Below are 20,126 nucleotides of genomic sequence, written 5' to 3'. Positions count from 1 at the left end.
TGAACTTCACCATGAACAGGAAGAAAGAGAATTGCATGTACTCTAAATGAGATTAACCCGTCCAACAGATCCTTACCAAGTACCACAAAGACACTGCCATAGCTATTGTGGATTAACACTGTGCTGGGTGTTGTGGTGTCACGGGAGGGCTCAGACAGAGACAAGAGAGGGCACCAAAGCTCTCAAGAAGAAAGTTTATTAGGGGGATCACTGGTTTCCGGGTCTCCCTGCATTCTCCAATATGCAGTCTTTCTCTTCTCTTTTCTCCAACTAAAATTCTCCACAAATAAAATCTTTCTGACCTCTGCAAAAAAAAAAAAAAGAAAGAAAGTTTATTAGGCAGGTCTGCAGCGACTCAGCAGACTCAAGTCCAGAGGCTGAGCCCCCTGAACAAAGGGAGACTTCCTTATGTACCATTTAGAGCAGGTTATAGAAATGGGGGGTTACAGCTTGTCCCATACATAATCACATGTTATTTCATTGGCCACCGTAACCCCTGAGGGGTTGTGACCCTTCTCTGGTCTCCAGGTAACATTTCCCAACTTCGGTTTTTCTTTGGTTCACTCTAACACTCATTATCTCCCTTCCCTCTCCCTGCTTGCCTGCCACATTCCCCTCTTCGATGCTCGGACCTCTTTTAGGTCAAAGAGCATCATCTTGATCTAGGGGTTTATATTTCCATAGCACTACTACATGAGCAGCTGTCTTTCTTTCTATAGTGGCTTCCATAATGGTCCTGAAAGTCTGCAGTACCAAGGGGATTCACAGGGTGATATCAAGCACGCTCTTAAGACAAGGAACGTTGTCCCTATTAAGGTCTTGAACCCACCTAGCGTTGAGAACCAGCCCCCGAACAGGTCACTGGGACTCCATCCTTTCCAGGTGTGTGCAGGGACATGGGCAAGAGTTTTCATATGGTTAGTATTCTCTTCCATTACCTTTCCCTCATCATCGATCTGTAAATAGCAGTTACTCAGATTGAACTTTCCACATACTCCACCCTCCAAGGTTAGCAAATAGTTCAAAGCCAAACAGTTTTGGTAGATGTCTATTGCAGCGCACACATCAAAGTATATGGACACAGGTTTGTTGGGGGTCATTAACCCTATTTGTTGGGTGCAGTTAACGAGATTCCCAGTGCTGGTGAAGCTTCAGACCTCTAGCCATTGTTCCCGAGGGCAATAGATGACATTAAAACAGATATACTGACCATCATAAAAGCACACTGAGTAGGTGGTATGGTTGTGGGTGCATGACCCAGCAATGGTTCCTGCACAGGAACAATAAGTATGGAAAACCAGAGTTTTGGTAACAGAACTCCCCGCTCGGGTAGTGCTCGTACATGAGTCACAGTCCAAAGCCTTGGGGTCCCCAGGTAGACACCTGACCAAAATTACCAAGAAGAATACATGGAAGGGACTTATCCTCAAAGGTAAGATGGGTGACTCCTCAAGCTTCCACCATGCATTGAGTAGTCAGTCAGCTTCCGGAGTGACTAGAGCAAGGCTAATGTCTTGTCATCCATGGTCTCTTGTCTCCTGGGAAACAGCGTTCTTTTGGGAAAGAATACAGGTGTTCAGAGGGTGATCTTGTATGGTGAGGCTAGGTCAGGGATGCACTCCCCCTTGAGGAAAGCTGGCTTCACTTGGCTGTGGTGGATCCAGGGAATGATCTCTGTTACTTTAACTGCAGTGGGGGTGGAAAAAACAACAAAGACCCCCTCCAGTGGGGCTTTAGTGGTTGAACATTCCATTCCTTTTCCCAAACGGCCTCCCCTGGTTTATAAGGGTGCATGGGAGTTGTCAGTCTCTCTCTTACCAGTCACTGATTTTTGAGTCAACCCAAGGGCCTTCATCTGCTGTCTCAGGATGAGGTCACCTATTTCCTTAAGGTCCCCTCACAGGCCCTTGACTAAAGGGGGTGGACGTCCAAAAAGAATTTCAAAAGGGGAGAGACCTGTCCATTTGTCGGGGCTTGACCTAATCCTGAGCAAGGCTAATGGCAGTAATTGATCCCACTGTGGGTGGGTCTCCTGGCATAGTTTTCCCAATTGTAATTTTAGAATACTGTTCATACATTCTACTTTACCTAAACTTTGGGGGCATTAGGCAGTGTGCAGCTTCCAAGTTATTCCTAATCCCTTAGCCATCAACTGTACCACCTCAGCCACAAAGGCCAGCCCATTGTCTGATCGAATAGACAGGTATTCCAAATCAAGAAATGATTTCCTTTAACAGGTACCTGGCCACTTCTCAGGCTTTCTCAGTCTGACTAGGGAAGGCTTCCACCATCCTGAGAAGGTGCAGACAAACACCAGTAAATATTTACATCCTCTGACCCATGCCATCTCAGTAAAGTCCACACTCAGGTTTTCAAAAGGAGCTAATCCAACACTTTGCACCTGGGGTGGTGCTCTTGGCCCTTGTCAGGGATTGTTTCTGACACACAAACTGCACCTCTCACATACTGTCTTACTTATGCTGGAGAGCTTGGGAACATAAAAATGCTGGGCCAAGGTGGTCTTGAGAGCTGTCAGCCCTGAGTGAGTTCCTTCATGGAACTGCTTGACAAATGTGGGAGCCAGTGACTCAGGTATGGCAATATGGCTATCAGTAAACTTCCACCATCTGTCTGGTAGAAAATTTCCTTCTTCAGTCTCAAACCAAGCCTATTCTTGTGACATATATCATGGGTCCCATTCAGGTAAGCATGAGAAAAAGGCAGCTGCCAGTGATGCCGAGGTTTGTCCTCTTTGAGGACTGCTCACTTGGCTTCCCTACCAGCCTTTCGGTTTCCCCAAACATCTGTTTTTCTCCCCCTTCTGGTGCCCTCGGCAGTGCATGACTGTTACTTGCTTAGGGGCCCATACAGCTTCTAGTAATTCCAGAATTTCTTGTCCATATTTAACACTTTTTCCTCACAAGTTAATGAGCCTCCTTTCTTTACATAGGGCTCCATGGTCATGAATGGTAGTGAAAGAATATTTAGAGTCCGTAGGGATGTTTATCCGCACTCCTGCAGCATCCACATGAAAGCAATAAGCTCAGCCTTTTTTTTAATTTATTTTTTTATTATTCATATGTGCATACAAGGCTTGGGTCATTTCTCCCCCCTTACCACCCACTCCACCCCCTCCCTCTCCCTCCTACCAGGCAGATACTATTTTGCCCTTATCTCTAATTTTGTTGAACAGAGAGTATAAGCAATAATAGGAAGGAACAAGGGTTTTTGCTAGTTGAAGCTCAGCCTTTTGTTCAGAGGTCCTGATTGGCAGTGGATGTGCTTCAGTGACAGCATCCAGAGTTACTACTGTGTATCTGGCAAAATGTGTGTCTTCCCAGACAAAACTGATGCCATCCGTGAAATACCCAACATACAGATGAATAATAGGCTGGTCAGTCATGCCTGGCCAGCTAGAGAACACCTCATCCATAACCTCTGAACAGTCGTGCTCTGGTGGGCCTGAATCAACCGGTAATAGGGTGGCTAGGTTTAGAGTCTTAACAACCTCTAGTCAAATACGTGGGTTTTCACATAATGTGCTTTGATATTTCAACATTCAGAATTTTGTTACCAATAATTTCCTTTATATTCTGTAAGAGTCAAAACAGAGTGGGGAGCTTGAACTGTGAGTTCTTGTCTCAAAGTAAGTTTGTTTGCTTCAGCCACCAAGATGGCAGTGGGCACCGGGGCACACAGGCAGGTGGCCAGCCTCAGGGAACTGCATCAAATTGCTTTGATAAATAGGCCACCAGGCAGTGCCAGGAACCTAGCAGCTGGTTCAAGACTCTTACAGCTGTCCCCATTCTCTCATGTACATATAGGAAGAAGGGCTTCATTGCATCTGGGAAGCCCAGAGCAGGGGCATTTGTGAGTGTCCTCTTAATTTCTTTAAAGGCCTTTTTTTGCTCTTCTCCCCATACCATGGGTTCATGCTTCCCACTCTTTGTGGCTGTATAAATGGGTTTTGCAAGAGAGAGTAATTGGGGATTCAGATCTGGCAGAAACCTGCAATTCCTAGAAATTCTCTAATCTGTCGACTGGTTTGGGGGTCAGAAGGTAGCAGATGGCCTGTTTCCTCTCAGGGACCAGTCTATGTTGTCCTTGTGACAAGTGAAACCTGAGGTATTTGACAGTACCCTGGCAAATCTGGGCTTTCTTTTTGGAATCCTCTTACCCTGCCTTACACAAAAGAGAGAGAAGGAAGTGAGTTCCTTTCTTACAATCCTCCAGAGTTGGTCCAGCCAACAGAAGGTCATCTACATACTGGAGGAGTGTGCAGCCATGCTGGTCGGCTGAAAAAGCCTTTAGGTAGGATACCAGGGCAGTCCCAAAGATAATGGGAGAGTGTTTGAAGCCTTATGGCAACCGAGTCTAAGTCAATTGTCCCTTCTCTCCAGTGCTAGAATTCTCCCATTGAGAGGCAAAAATGGTGGCTCTGTGGGGTCAGGTGGGTGCAGAAAAATGTGTTCTTAAGATCCAGGTACAGGTTGGGACTACAAGGTGTAAGGTAACAGTTGCTGAATTGACTGCATGGAGGCCCTGAACTGGCCTAAAGTCTTCAGTCCCTGGTTTTGAACAGGCAATGGGGGGGTGTTCCAAGGAGACTGACAAGGCTGAAGGATCTCATACTTCAGAAGTCTGTCGGGATGCTACTGAATCCCAATCTGGGTCTTGCAAGGAATGTAGTATTGCCTCTGGCTAATAGGGATGGATGGCTCCTGGCTTTAATTCTACCACCACTGGAGGTATGTTCTGAGCCAGTCCTGGGAAGTTGTCCTTAGCCCATACTCCTGGAATCTTAAAGGGAAATTCAGGTGTCTCAGGAATTTTCTTTTTTAGAGGCATAGAGTCACATTCCTCCTCTTGTGCAACTGTGAGGGTCAGAATCTTGGCTTCACTTCCTCTCAGTTTTAAAGCCGAGTCAAAGTTTATCTGTGCCCTTAACTTACACAACAAATTTCTGCCCATCAAGGCCATAGGGCAATTAGGAAGGCAAATGAATTCATGTCTTATTTCATGCTTTCCAAGATTACATTTTATGGATATGAGGAAGGGGTGGTGAGTGTGATCTCCTGTGGCCCTGACAATGGTTGCATGTCTCTGTGAGAGAGGGCCCACAGGTTGGCTATGGGTCACACCAGTGTCCACGATTAGGTCAGTGGGACAGCCCCATCTTCATTTGGACCATAGGACCCTGGGGGCCCAGTAGAATGGAGCCCAGTATGTCCTAGTCCTCCTCACATTCCTCAAAAGTGGCCAGTCTGATGACGTCTCCCTCCTAGGGGCTGCATATCCCCTGAGCAGGCTGATAACTTTCCTTCCACAACTCAGCCTCTGCCTCTGGTCAGGAGGGCTTTTTGGGGGTCCCTGGGCCACTGGGGACACTCATTTTCCAGTGTCCTTCTTGACAACCGTAGGCACACTGGTCCCACCTTAACTCCTTTCTAGAGGCCATTCTGGGGGTGCTGACCGCCATCCATGGGGATTGCTTCTTCCTCTGCCATGGCCTGCACACCAGGGCCCACCCAGCTGTCCAGACAGAGCCACAGCAAGGAGGTTCACCTTCTTTTTCATCTTTCTATCACCATTCCGTTTGGTCCCCTGATCTCAATTGACAAAAACTTTTGTGGTCACCTCTAGAAGCTGGCTGTCATTCATACCAACAAACCCCTCAAGCTTTTGCAACTTTTGTCTTATGTCCCCCTGGGCCTGGCTGGCAAAGGCTGCATTAATCATCCTCTGGTTTTCAGCTGCCTCTGGGTTGAAAGGGGTGTACAGGCAGAAGGCCTCACATAGTTGCTCATAAATCTGGCTGGGGCTTTCATCTGGCCCTTGGTGGACTTATGTTGTCTACTCATATTCATGCCCTTTTTCCTCCTTCCTTCATGCTTCCTAATAACGCCTCCTGACACCGCTCATTAGGTCCCAGTGGGGGTCCTCTCAGGTAACTGGCCCTGAGCACAGACATAGGCATTGAGAGAGTCCACAGGGACATGGTCTTCCAGCCACCTCATAGCCACCAAGGTTGTATGGCAGGGCTCCTCAGTGTTAAGTACAGTCAGAAGAAGCTGTTGGCAATCTTTCCAGGTGGGTTTGTGAGTTTGGATGATAGACCACATTAGATCAATCACAGTTTTTCCGTGAAGGAGGGCATATGGTGCTTCCAATTAAGGAGGTCTGTGGTGGTGAAGGGCTGGCAGACAAATGTTCACTTACCTCCTTGTATCTGACCATGCTGGTCATAATATATTTAGCCATGGATCTCTCTCAGGGACATCTGCAGGACAGTGGGTTCTGGGGGAGAGGCTAAGTCTTGTAGTGGGACTGTTCAAGTGTTCCTGGTTAAACCTAGAGGCCAGTCTCACAGGGAGCTGTGGCGTGAGGACTGGTGGGCTCAGAGTGAGCATGAGGTTCATGGGGCCTGAGGAAGGCGGGGTTGTTGCAGTCTAAGGACTCCTGGGCTCGGCCTTATAGGTGTATTTGCTACTGGGGCTTCTGCATCTGATGCTGCTTCCTCTTCTGAGGATGGAGGCGAAGAGGTAGATGGCAGTGGCAAATGTGGGCACAGTGGCAAATAAGGGGGCGGAGTCTTCTCAGGGGTCCTCCATTAATATGGGTTTCTCTGACTTTTTACATTTTTCCCTGTGCTTGGAGGCTTCTGCCACCCTGGCTACCATGGCCCTACATGCTTCCTCTAGGTGGAGCTTTAGCCATGTGGACCAACTGGAGGACTGCATCCTGCCAGCAATCAATATAAGGAAGTGGATCTGGGGTGTCTGGATTCCCCTACATCCACTTCAAAAGCTCTACTGACTATGACCTTATCTAATGGCCCCTCCAAGAGTCATCCTACACCAAAAGCAGGCCTGTGTATTTCACAGAAGGTTCTGGAGTCAGCTTCATCCTGTAATCTCCATTAAATCCCCTTTTAAAATTCTTGAGCATGCAATCAAGGGGGGGGGTTGGTGTTTTTACTCTGACCTCCTTCCATTCCTCCTGTTTGCCAGATGCCAAGACAGAGACAGAGATGGAAGGTATGAGGGCTGTGGAGAGGAGGTAAGGGGTCCTCCTCTCCAGCACACAGGGGAAAACAAATAACACCACTCACTTCTTCTGTGTCTGGCTACTCCCCTCATGAGTATTTAGGCATCTTCTTGGCTGTGGTTAGTCCTGGACTGGAGGCCCTGTTAGAGCTTACCCTAGACCATATGAGTTCACCACAGACCACAGATTGAGATTCTGTACTCACTTCATAACCAGGCTATATCTCAGGCTTGCACTTTCACATATTCTCACACAGCACTGTATTTCCACCCCACTCCCTGAACCTGAAAGACACGGTTTCATTCCCCCAAAAATGGGGTTACTTGGGTGTCTTTTGGAGTTGATCAGACTCCCTTTCTGCCTCCTGAGGCAGGCCTGAATTCAAAGCCAGTTTCTTACCAGTCTGATGAATGGGGTTCCCAAGTTGGTTCTTGAGCCTTTCAGGTTCCTTTGTGCAATCAGAACCTACCTCCTTGACTTGCCAAGAAAGAGGCTCCCTCTCCTCAGATCAGCACGGTCTTTTGGTACCTGGTAGGGGCAGCCCTCCCAGCGGGCTGGGAACTTTGAACAGGCAACAAGAGGTGAAAACACTGCCCTGTGAATCCTGGACAAGCACCCCAGAAATGTCACAGGAGGGCTCAGATGGAGACAGAGAGGGCACCAAAGCTTTTGGGAAGCAAGATTATTAGGCAGACCTGCAGCAACTCAGCAGACTTGATCCAAAGGCTGAGCTCCAAGGATAAGGGGGTCTTCTTTATATACCATTTAGAACAGGTTAAAGAAATGGGGGGTGGTTTACAGCTTGTCCCATACCTAATCACATGTTATTTCATTGGTCACGTTAACCTCTGGAGCAAGGTGACCCTTCTCTGGTCTCCAGGTAATATTCCCCAAATCCAGTTTTTCTTTGTTTCACTATACCACTCATTATCTCCATTCCCCCTCCCTGCCTTGCTGCCACAGTAGAGATACAAAATCATTCATAGGTTACTCCAGCAAGGGGAGTTACACAAAATAGTAATGCATGTTCTCAGTGAATAATAACAATTTGTCATAGTAAAGAAGGTAGAGTTTGTGGGGGCTGAGAGGACTCAAGAACAGTTTGACAATGACATGGATCTAATGATCACTCAGTAAGGGTTAACAAGTTAGATTTAGTAGGGTCTTATCAGAGATAGGATGAGCAGTGATATGTTCTAGGCCAAAGGAATGCAAAAAGAGTGATTATGCAGGGGCATGATGAGTAAAAGAGGAATCAAGGCAATTGGGAGATGCACTAGAAAAGAGTTTTAATATTTTGTATTTTACACTGCAGACAAGAGTTTTGGAAATTTTAGCACTTGCAAAATAAGATTTTAATAGCAAATTGAGTAATTATTAAACCACTAAAATTATTCTAGGGTCAGGCACGGTGACTCATGCCTGTAATCCCAACTACTTAGAGGCAGAAATAGGAGGAACACAATTGTAGATCAGCCTAGGCAAAAAGTTAGTGAGACCCTATCTCAAATAATAAGCTTGGTGTGATGGGGCCATACCTGTAATCCCAGCTATGTAGGAGGCAGAGGTAGGAGGATCATGGTCCCAGGCAGCCTAGGCAAATGGCATGAGGCCAAATCTTTTTTTTTTTAATTTTTATTTTTTTATTATTCATATGTGCATACAATGCTTGGGTCATTTCTCCCCCCTGCCCCCACCCCCTCCCTTACCACCCACTCCATCCCCTCCTTCTCCCCCCCCACCCCCTCATTACCCGGCAGAAACTATTTTGCCCTTATCTCTAATTTTGTTGAGAGAGTATAAGCAATAATAGGAAGGAACAAGGGTTTTTGCTAGTTGAGATAAGGATAGCTATACAGGGAGTTGACTCACATTGATTTCCTGTGCATGTGTGTTACCTTCTAGGTTAATTCTTCTTAAACTAACCTTTTCTCTAGTTCCTGGTCCCCTTCTCCTATTGGATGAGGCCCAATCTGAAAAAAATAATTAAAGTCAAATGGGCTGAGGGGTTGGCTCAAAAGGTAGAGTGCTTGCTTAGGAGGAACTGTGCTCAATGAATGTTGTTTAAGGATAAAACCATTAAGAAATTCATCATTGGAAACAGTAGGGGCCGCAGACTCCAGGGGGATTTTTCTTCCTCTTTGTCCTCCTCCTCCCTTTCTCCCTCCTTGTGACATACATCATAAGGATATCAAAAACTTTGCACTAAAATTAAAATACTTTTAGTGAGAATTTCACTCAGAACCTGTTTATTGATACTTTTAAAGTGGTTATATTAAAAATTTAACTAGCTTATCAGTTTGTAGCACTTCAGATACAACCTAAAAGAGTCTTGCTTCTAGACAATAGTGTAATGACAACTACATTGTTGTAGTTGTATTGACATTGACAGTAGAGACCAAAATATCATGAGAAAGTTAAACTTACTGGTCACAGTAGTTCTCTTAAGTATGGCAGCAAATAGCTACTTATATCTGAGATTATTGAAATTATAATGAAGTAATTTACATCCGTGATTACTCAGTACCATTATGAGAACATAAGATTACATAGCATTTACTCTAGTAAGGCCTTGTAAAGAGTATTATCAAGAATAACTTCTTTAAAAAACACTTGCAGACTTAAAAGGGAAATTTACAAGTATCTAAATAATTCCATAATTATTCTAAATAAGTGATAACCTGTAATAATCATAATTAGGTTGGAAAAGCTCTGTATTATAATGGCATTTCATTTTTTTATCCTTTTTCAATGTCATTTAAGATTGGAAAAAATTAAGTAAAGTAACATAAAATAAATGAAAAGTTACATGCACATTAAGAATCAATATGGCCCAAATTATGACCTATAGAAACAGCTGCAATACAAGAACGTACTCACGGCAGTCACTACTTTAATAAGTTTTAACACAACCTCAGTCAGAGTGCCTTCCCAAATAAAAGGAAGGCTTATTACTGAATCAAAATATCTTTCTAACAAAAGTCACAACATAAGTTGGAATGTGATGGTCACAAAATAATTGGGAGTACAATACAATCATTTTGCCTCTTAAGTTTCATTATGGCTAGAAATTCAGGTTAGCAAAAATCAAACAGGAAAAACAAGGATTTTAAAAGTTGAGTGTGAGGAATACACACTCGACTTTTTTGGTGTCTGCTTATGCTCTGTGACTCAAAGCATTTGCTTAGTTTTCCTGCTCAGTTTCATTGTCTTTTGATGACTCCTCACTCTGCATCCATCTTTTCCCATCCATCCATTCTTTCCCCATGCACTCTAAAGGAAAATGCCTTCTTCCCTGTTACTTGAATGGGCTGTGCATCAAACCACAACAAAAGTTGTCCTGCCACTGGGTCTTTCACTTGTTTAAGTTGTTTCTAACTCAGTTGTATTTCCTTGGAAAATTATGTTTTAAATTATATCACACTTCTGTCTAATGCCCTCTCATCCCAACTGGCCCTTACCCCAACTCTCACAGGTAGACATCATTCTGAATTTTGGGTGTGTCATTCCCTTGCTTTCTTTTATCATTTTAACTCCTATGCATGTATCCTATACAAAGCTATTTTTGAAATATTACTAGGCTTTTATTTGCCTTTTTCATCTTCATTCTCTCACGGGTGAAAAGTACACTTTTCCAGAGGCCACATGATATGTGGTATTGCAACACTTTGCATGTAGAAGCAGATATGAAAATACAGCCATCTTCTATTAAGCCAGACATTAGAGAAACTTGCAAACATATAAAACAATGTCACTCTTTTTTCACTTAGACTTTTAAAAAACAGTAATTTTTCACAAAATGTGCTGTGTGTTAATATGCAATTGGTTGATAATTTTTTAATGAAAATAATAAATATTTTTAAACATCTCAATTTTAATTTCTAAGACAGATATTGATAGATATAACCTCAGAATTAAAATCTCTTTAGGGTTCTTCAGTAATTTTTGAAGAGTGTAAACAGGTTCTTCCCTCACAAATATATTTGAAGTATATAGCAGCAATGGTATTGCCAGGCTGAATAGTGCACATATGTATTTGATCATTTTTCTTTTGGATTGCTGTTGCTTTTTATTAATTTGTAAGAGCTTTTGTTTGTGAAAACTGATTCTTTGCTTTTCATCCTTCTCAGTCACTCAGGAGCATTTGACACAGATACCCACTCTCTTTTCCTTGAAATGTTCTCACTCAGCTTGAAGAGCACTCTATTGTCCTGCCTCTTCTCTTACCTCATTAATAATATCTTCTTAGCTTCGTTTAAACTTTACTCTATTTTTATCTCACCACCAAACACTAGAATGTTCCAAAACTCAATCCTTGGAGCTCTTTTCTTTTCTAACAACTTTCACTTTATTGGTGACAACATGGTTTAAATATTTTATATGCCAGTAACTTCAAATTCTGATCTCTAGATCAGCCTTCTCCCCTGAACTCCATACTCATGTGTCCCAGTCTACACTTGTCACCTCTACCCTAATATTCCCGAAAGGAACTCATGATCTATCCCTAATCCGAATCTGGTGTAGACACCATCTCCCTCACTCGCAGTAAATGACTCTCCAAGAACCCCACAGTTCAGGCCTTGGATTATCCCTCATCCTTTCCTTTCTTTTTTCAGATCCCATGTCCAAGCCACTATAAAGTTCTATTGGTTCTACCTTTAGAACATATTGGGACTCTTTCATTTCCCCAAATCCATTCCTACCACCTTCATGAATGCTATTATCCCTCACTCCTGTATTATTACAGTAGCTCCCTAACTAGTTCCCCGTTTCCAGCTTTGTCTTCCTTCAGTCTATTTTCAGCAATATAGCTACAGTTACTCTGTTAAAATGTAAATCAGGTCCTGTCATGCCTATTTAAATTCCTCTCCAGCTTCTCATCTCACTCTGTATAGAAACTAAATCCTTTCTATTAGCCTGCTAGGCCCTAAACAGGCCAACCTAGATCCCCATATCCCATCCTCTATTCAAGCTCTTTGACATTAACTCCAGTTACTCTGTCTCATTCAATCTGCTCCAGCCAAACTGGCCTGCTTTCTGGACGTGGCTCCTGTCTTACCTGTGGTCTTTCTACTTGATTTCACCCCTTTCAGAACAATTTTTCCTAGCTGTCTACATGGCTCACTTACTCATCTCTCATTTTCGATTAAAATGTCAACTGGACACCCTCCCTGTCCACACTTCTTATTTCCCTTTCTTACTTTTTTGTTCTTATAAAATTTGTCATCATCATGTACAATCTATGTTTTGTGCTTATCTGTACACACACACACACACACACACATACATACACACACACTCGTCCTGCTTTATGCACAGGGTTTGATCAGCAACTATATATGTGCAAAGCAAAAGTTATGTGTGGAAACAGAAAATAAAATGAATTTTACCCACTTAGCCCCAGTACCCCACTCTCCATCCTATTCCTCATCCAGGTGCATATCATACACATGGTTGACAGTTCTGAGTAGAATGCAGGCTTCAGGATAGATATGTATATATGTAAATATATACATACACATATATCCTAAATACATACATACATATGTATATCCTATTTTGCCCTTAGAGAGTAGCACACAAAGAACATTTAATGAATATTTGTGAAACATACTAACAGTTTGAAAAAAGCCACAAAAGTGAAAGTTATCACTAATTATTTTAAGATGAAACATGAGTCTCCTTAACTGAATGATGATCTAGAAAGACGACCTTGAAACATTAATGATTTTCACAAAATGGGCACATTTCGTAATGCAAAATAATCTAAGAATTAAGATAATAAAGTCTAGCATATACATTGAATATTGGAAAATCTGGGAAATACTTTTATATAACTGCCTGATAAAAATCAGAACAAGAGGAAATGTTGTTCTAGACTTTTTTACTTCAATGCCTAACACTCACTTTGAACCATGACCAAGATGCACCGTAATTTTTAAAAAATAAAACTTTCAGCGATTTACATTGAGGGAAATACTTAATTGCTCAAAATTTTAAGAAAAAGCAGCTAAGGAGTAAAAAGACTGTAGAAATTATGTAGACAATTCTTGTCTCAGCGTTCCGTTTAATAAAAAGTTTTACTTCCTCTTTATTAAAAAGTTTATTCAATTCCTCTGCCCATTTATGGGAACCTAAATTTTTGCTTCCCTTCTGAATTTATGTGAGGTGTTTTGAATACTGAAGACATTATTCTTTTGTTATATTTACAGGAAACATTTCCCTTTATGTTTTAAAAATTATAGATAAAGAATTTTAAGTTTTATTTAGCCCAAATCAAAAGTCTTTATATTTGAAATTGCTTCTATCTATCCAAGTATAAATATTCCTTTGCCCACTACAAATACTAATCTCTTTTTTTTCTCATTTTCTTTGTCATGTGGCCTTTAACACTTAGTCTCATAAAATTTATTTTGGTGTATTTTATAGAGCAACTGATTATTTGTAAACATTGTGATAAATTCTTGTCACATTTATTTAGAAATAAATGGTGACTTCTTTTCAGAGATAGTAGGATCTAGATTCATAAAATTTGAACATTTTACTTACATGTATTTTAAAACAAATGAATAGGTTAAATATAATTTAAAAGATTATAAAATTTAAAGGTATAATAAAATAGGGGTTAAAATAGATACCTGTTTAATATTGCCTCTGTTACTAATCCTCTCTGATCCCTTTGTAGTCATGAAGGTCAAATATATGTGTGTATACAAACCACAGTTGGGCTTGCTTCTTAGAGCTGTCTGTTTCTTTCATCCAGTATTGATAGCAGGATTTATGTTACAGACAATTTCATTATTTCCAGAACCCACTATCTTAAATGCAGCATCAAAAAGATGATGAAGTGGTTTGAAATCATGAAATAATGTCTGTGTGGACTTTTTTTTAAAAATAATAATGCAAAGAAGAAAAGTCTACTGAAAAAGTATTTATATCTGTACTTTAAAAGTTTTAAGTCATTCATATGAGAGAAATATAGAAAATATATCACTGATCAAAGAAGAAAATGGGTATTTGTTTTGGTTATCTATCATTGCATAATAGACTGCTCCAAAAATGACAGCTTAAAACATTTTATTCTCCTTCGCATTCCTGTGAGTTGACTCATCTCAGCACAGTGATGCTGACTGGTTTTTTTGGGGTTTTTTTTCCTCTCTTTTTTATTATTCATTTATTCACATGTGCATACATTGTTTGGGTCATTCTCCCCCATGCTTCCCTCCCTCCCTTCCCTCTCCTCTCCTTGCTTCTAGGCAGAACCTGTTCTGCCCTCATCTCTAATTTTGTTGAAGAAAAGACACAAGCATAATAAGGAAGACAAAGCACTTTTGCTAGTTGAGTTAAGGATAGCTATACAGAGAGATTCCTAGCATTGCTTTCATGTACACATGTGTTACAACCCAAGTTGATTCATCTCTAACTGATCTTTACACTGGTTTCTGATCCCCTTCTCATGTTGACCTCTGTCGTTTTAAGGTTTCTATATTAGTTCCTCTGGATGGGGACATCAAATGCTTTCAAGTTTTGGGTTTTCTACCTTTTCCCATATCTCCCGTATGTGCTCTCCCCTTGTCACTGTTTTGCCATCAGCTGGTATCTGGGCTCAAATCATCTGAGGGTTTGATCTTGTTGTGTGTCCAAGGGCGCCTCTTCACTAACAATTTACACTGGAACCACCAGGGGCCGGTCAGGCATCCACCGCATCACATGGCTAGTTTGGGCTTCTTCACAGAACGTGGTCTTGATAAATTTCTTACATGGCTACTTGTCCTCCCCCAGAGTAAGCAACAAAGAGATCAAGGCAGAAACTACAAGTCTTCTTGTGGTCTATCCCTGGAAGCTATGTAGCATCACCTTGCTATTTGTTATGCAGAGCCAGCACCTCACTTGTTACATGAGGAGCCCAGATTCAATGTAGGGGACACTACATAAGGGCATGGATATCAGAAGGATAATTCATTAGACCGGTCACACAGTGCTTTCCACAATATTTTATGTAGAGGCTGGTCAACATGGGTCCAAAGTAACATCAAAAGTACATCATGGGTTGAAAATGGTGGGGGGGAGAAACTCAGAAATGGTTCTTTAATATTATGCAGGGAAATACAAATTTTCTACTTAATTTTAAATCTGTAAATGATCCAAATACGCTCTACTTCTGATTATATGCCCTTCTGCAGCTTTGTACATTGAAACTGAGGCCAGAGAATGAAAATAGTACAGAACAAACATCCAACAACTTCCAACTAGATGAGATACATCATGGAAGTTAGGCCCGTTGAAAGGTGTATTTTCTTCATCAAGTACTTGAAGTGCATGACAATGTAGAGAGTAATAATGGCTATATTAAGTGTCACAGAGTTTTAGACTTTGAAGGGATTTGAGGGGCTGCCTTCGTTATACAGATAATATAACTAAGGGCTCAGAATGGTTAAGCAATTTGTTAAAGGTTGACATAAGTTACTGAGAACATTCTAACTCTTGGTCCACACTAATTTAAATTGTAACATGCTGTTTTTTTAATTTATCCACTAGTATTCCAACTATAACTCTAAATTACTAGTAGGCTAACTGAAGTTGGGGATAAGTTGATCCTTATTTAGTTTTAAGACTTAAAGGTGACAGCCGTGAAGCAGTGGAGAGCATAGAGTGTGGGGGAGAAAAAAGTCCCAAGTCTGTTTTAGACTATTGTTTCCCAATTCTGAGTAAACAATGAACTCCTTTTAAAGAAAAGAAAAAGGGAGCTGACCTAATCCAGAGGGAACATGCCTCTAATCCCACCACTCAAGAGGCAGGCCAGAAGATTGTGAACTCAAAGTCAGCCTGGGCTATAGAGGTCACCCTATCTCAAACAAACAAACAAACAAAAGGAGACGCTTGATGTCCACATCATTCATTTAATTTTTTAAATGTCAGGAATTTGTTGAAAAACATGTAAAACTAGGTATAAATTACTTATGATTAGAGCCTGGACATAACTTTACAACCAAAATAAAATTGCAGATTGTTAACTAATAATACCCAACACATATTCTACTTAAAAAGCACCACCACTTTATATATATACCAAATCACTTAATATTCACAAAACCCTTTAAGGGCCCACAATGATTGCCCCACCTAACAGATGAATATACCGAGACTGAGAAATTAAATGACTTGTCCAGTGTTGCAAAACTGGTATGTACAGTGCTGGATTTCATGAAAAATTTCAAAAAACAGTGAAGTGAATGTGAAGAATGATATTGCTTGACAGAAATTAAATTGCTGCTTATAATGTAAATATAGTACCAACTACAACGGTGCAGATCTGAGTTTAACCTATGTTAAAATGAGCTGCACAGTGACTAATTTCTCTCATCACTTTTTCCTCTTCTGTTAACTGCTAACTGTATACTAATAGCACACATATTAATGTCATTCAGTATTAACTTCATTGAAATGCCTTGTTACAAATTAAGTCTACATCTATTCACTCAAGTTCTTTCTTAAGACAACTCCTGATTTCTATTTTTCTTTCTTATTGAGTATAACTCACACACTATACAATTCTCCCTTTGTAAGTGTACATTTCAGTGACTTTTAGTATATACACAAAGCTGTGGACTGGTGGAGTGGCTCACGTGATAAGAGCACCTACCTAGCAAGCAAGAACAGCTACCTGAGTGCATACCAAGTACAACAAAAAAAATGTTGTGCAACCATCATCACTACTTGTAGAACATTTTCATCATACAGAAAAGAAACACCATACCCATTAAGCAGTCATTCCCCACTTCTTTCTCCACTAGGTAACAGATTGTCAGCTACTAAACTATTTTTTGCCTATGTGGATTTGCCTGTCATGGACATTTTATTTGAATGGAATCATAAGACATGGGTTTTGGGGTCTAGCACCTTTTACTTCACAGAATTTCTCAAGGTTTGTCTATGTTACAATCTTTATCAATACTTCATTCCTTTTTTACAGCTGAATAATGTTCCATTGTGCAGATACATTTCATTTCATTTATACTTTCACCACTAAACAGTTGTGTTGTTTCCACTTTTGAGTTGTTAAAAATATTACTGCAATGAAATGTGAGTGCAAATTGCTATGCAAACATGTACTTTTGATCCTCTCAGGTATGTAACTAAGAGTGGAATTGCCAAATCATTTTCAAAGTAGCTGCAAATTTCCAGCATCAATGTATGAAACTTCTAATTTCTCTACTTCCTCACCAATACTTAATATTGTGATACTGAATTATTTGTTTCAGGGCCCAACACATGCTAGGTAAGCCCTCTACCACTGGGCTACACTTCCATCCTAATACTGACTTTCTGATTATACTCAATTATCCTAGTTGGTGTGAAGGAATGCCTCATGTGGTTTTGCTTTTTGGGTTTTCTTGAAGGCGAGAGAAAACATTTATTGCTTACCAAGTACAACATCTCACGTGGTTTTGATGTGCAGTTCTCTAAGGACTGATGATATTGAGCATTTTTCATGTGCTTGCTGACCTTTGGCATATCTTCTTTGGAGAAATGTGTTTTCAAGTCCTTTGAGCATTTTGTAATTGGGTTATTTGTCTCTTTATTGTTCAGTTGTAAGAGTTCACTTATTAAGGTTTGACAGGGTTAACAGATCAGTGCCATGACAAATGCATAAAACATGGGCTCTGAATTGCATGGTTGTAGTCAATATAGTCAGTCATGAAATCTAAAATCTTATTTGCTGTTAAAATTTTTTAAAGATAACTTTTTTTTTCTTTGAGGCATGGTTTGAGGCTCACGTTGGCCTTGAACTCATAATCTTCCTGCCTCAGCTTCCTGAGTGTTGGGATTATAAGTGTGTACCACCATGCCTGGATCATTTTTTTTTTTTGTGGTACTGGGGTTTGAATGCAAGACCTACACCTTGAGCCACTCCACCAACCCTTTTTTGTGATAGAGTTTTTCAAGATAGGGTCTCATGAACCATTTGCCTAGGCTGGCTTTGAACAGAGATCCTCCTGATCTCTGCCTCCTAACTAGCTAGGATTACAGGTGTGAGCCACTGGCACCTGGCAAAAAACATACATTTAAAGTGTTTCATAAAGAACTCTAGCATCTTCCAGAATATCTACAATTAAATCCTGATTTATGTGTGGACTAAATTCTCACCAACAGGAAGAATTAGGTGAGTGCTCCTTGAAAGAGGAGGTAGGGTTTAGTAGTATTTAAAACTGAAATATCAATATATGCCATGACACGATTATAGTTTTACTTTTACGAAGAGGTTGTCTAATCATCAACAGAAAAACTCTAAAAATGTGTGCCAGTATCTATGAATTCCCTCCAGATGATCAAATGCTAGAAGACCATGGGGTCAATGTAGCTGCCTCCATATTTTGCTTACTTCAAAGCTGTGAAGAAATTCAGAGCCCTGCTGTTATTCTGCCTGATCTATACTTTTTGAATACTCAGAAAGATTTCCCTTCCCACAGGAATCCCCCAAAGATGGCCATCCTTACACTGGGGCTCTATTCAAACTTGGCTTCTCTTTTTAACACTGCTCCTTGGTCACCTTTGCAGATCTACTCTAATCCCAGGTCTTGGGCCAATGCTTGCATTTTGTGCTTTCTGACCATTTTTATAACTTAAAATAATTGGTTTTGGACTACCACAAAATTAGTTTAGAAAAACAGGCATTTGGGGAGGAAAATAGTACTAATGATCTTTACGGATTAATGATAAAACTATCTAAATTCTTCCAGGTATTTTTGCTCTTAAATTTAAATTCATTCATTTTAAATCTTCGTTAATCCACTTAAATAAATATAAATAATGAAATTCACTGCTAATGAGATACTGAATTTAAAAGATAAAGGTACATCTATGTTTTCCATAACAATTTTTAATTTGTTATAGAAAGAAATGGGATTGGTATCAGAAATAGAAATCTTATTTTGTAGAAATTCTCAGAGCCTTTAATCCATTAATGTGAATTGTTAATCTCTAAATGAAGAGATTCGTTCTATGATTTAACTTGTCTCCTATTATCATCATTAACACTTACTTTACTTATATAAATAAATTTGTGTAGCTCTTATTTCCACTGCTTACTAATTTATCTTCCCTACCAAGCTATAAATTCTATCAGGACAGGTAATCTATCTTCTTCACCATTGCTCCTAGAACTCCAGCCAAGGTATATAGCAGTACCTCACTAAGTATTTTCATAGTGAATGAGTTGCAGAGGAGCATCTGGGTGGACCTGTACATAGTTACCTTAAGGACTATGTCTAAAGTTATTTCATTGTATAATAACGTCAAAGAAAAAAATGTGTCAACACCTCTAGGTCACTAGAGATTCATTTAATAAATTATTGTTGTGCTTCAGTGGAATAAATTGTTACTTCAGGGAACTGAAGACATTTCTCAGACAATAGCACCTCATGATCTGGAAAAGTCTTGCGAAATCACTTTCATATTCTGAAATTCCAATTGAAAAACAGTGGTCAAAATTACAATTACTATGAAATAAACCAAAAGGAATCTTTGCCTCAACACCAGCAATCTTTTAGAATTCATCTGGCAACACCAGATTTTCCCTCAAGGATGTTTGCTTATTTTAATAGTTCAAGCATGAAAGTAGATATTCCTTTTGGAAACTGCAAATTATTGACAATCTTTGAGGATAAGTGATTTCACATATTACTTTATTGTTTTGGATAAGCAGAGTTCATGTTAAGACAGCTTTTAAAATATTTTAAATTCATGTGTTTTATACAATAACTTATGGTTTTAGGATACTTAGAAAATGCCATCTTTTAATAACCCTTTGTGGAAGTTATAAAATGATACTGCTTTATAAAAACAACACAGAAAAGCTACACATTTTTATTAACTCCTAAGATTCACCAATTTTATGCACTAGTACTCACTTAACAAGTGTTAGAAAAAAACCACTAAGTTCATTATTTGAGAGTGAGTGAAATGAAATAACAAAAATTTATATAAAATTTAATGTTTTTTTCTAGCTACCAAAATAGAAAGTATTCTACCAGCTTCCAATGCCCCCCCTGCATCACTAAAAGCTTAGCTTACACCTA

Source organism: Castor canadensis, chromosome 2, assembly GCF_047511655.1.
Source record: "Castor canadensis chromosome 2, mCasCan1.hap1v2, whole genome shotgun sequence".
NCBI lineage: Eukaryota > Metazoa > Chordata > Mammalia > Rodentia > Castoridae > Castor > Castor canadensis.
The sequence above is the reverse complement of the archived record's forward strand: the minus strand, read 5'-3'. Positions refer to the sequence as shown.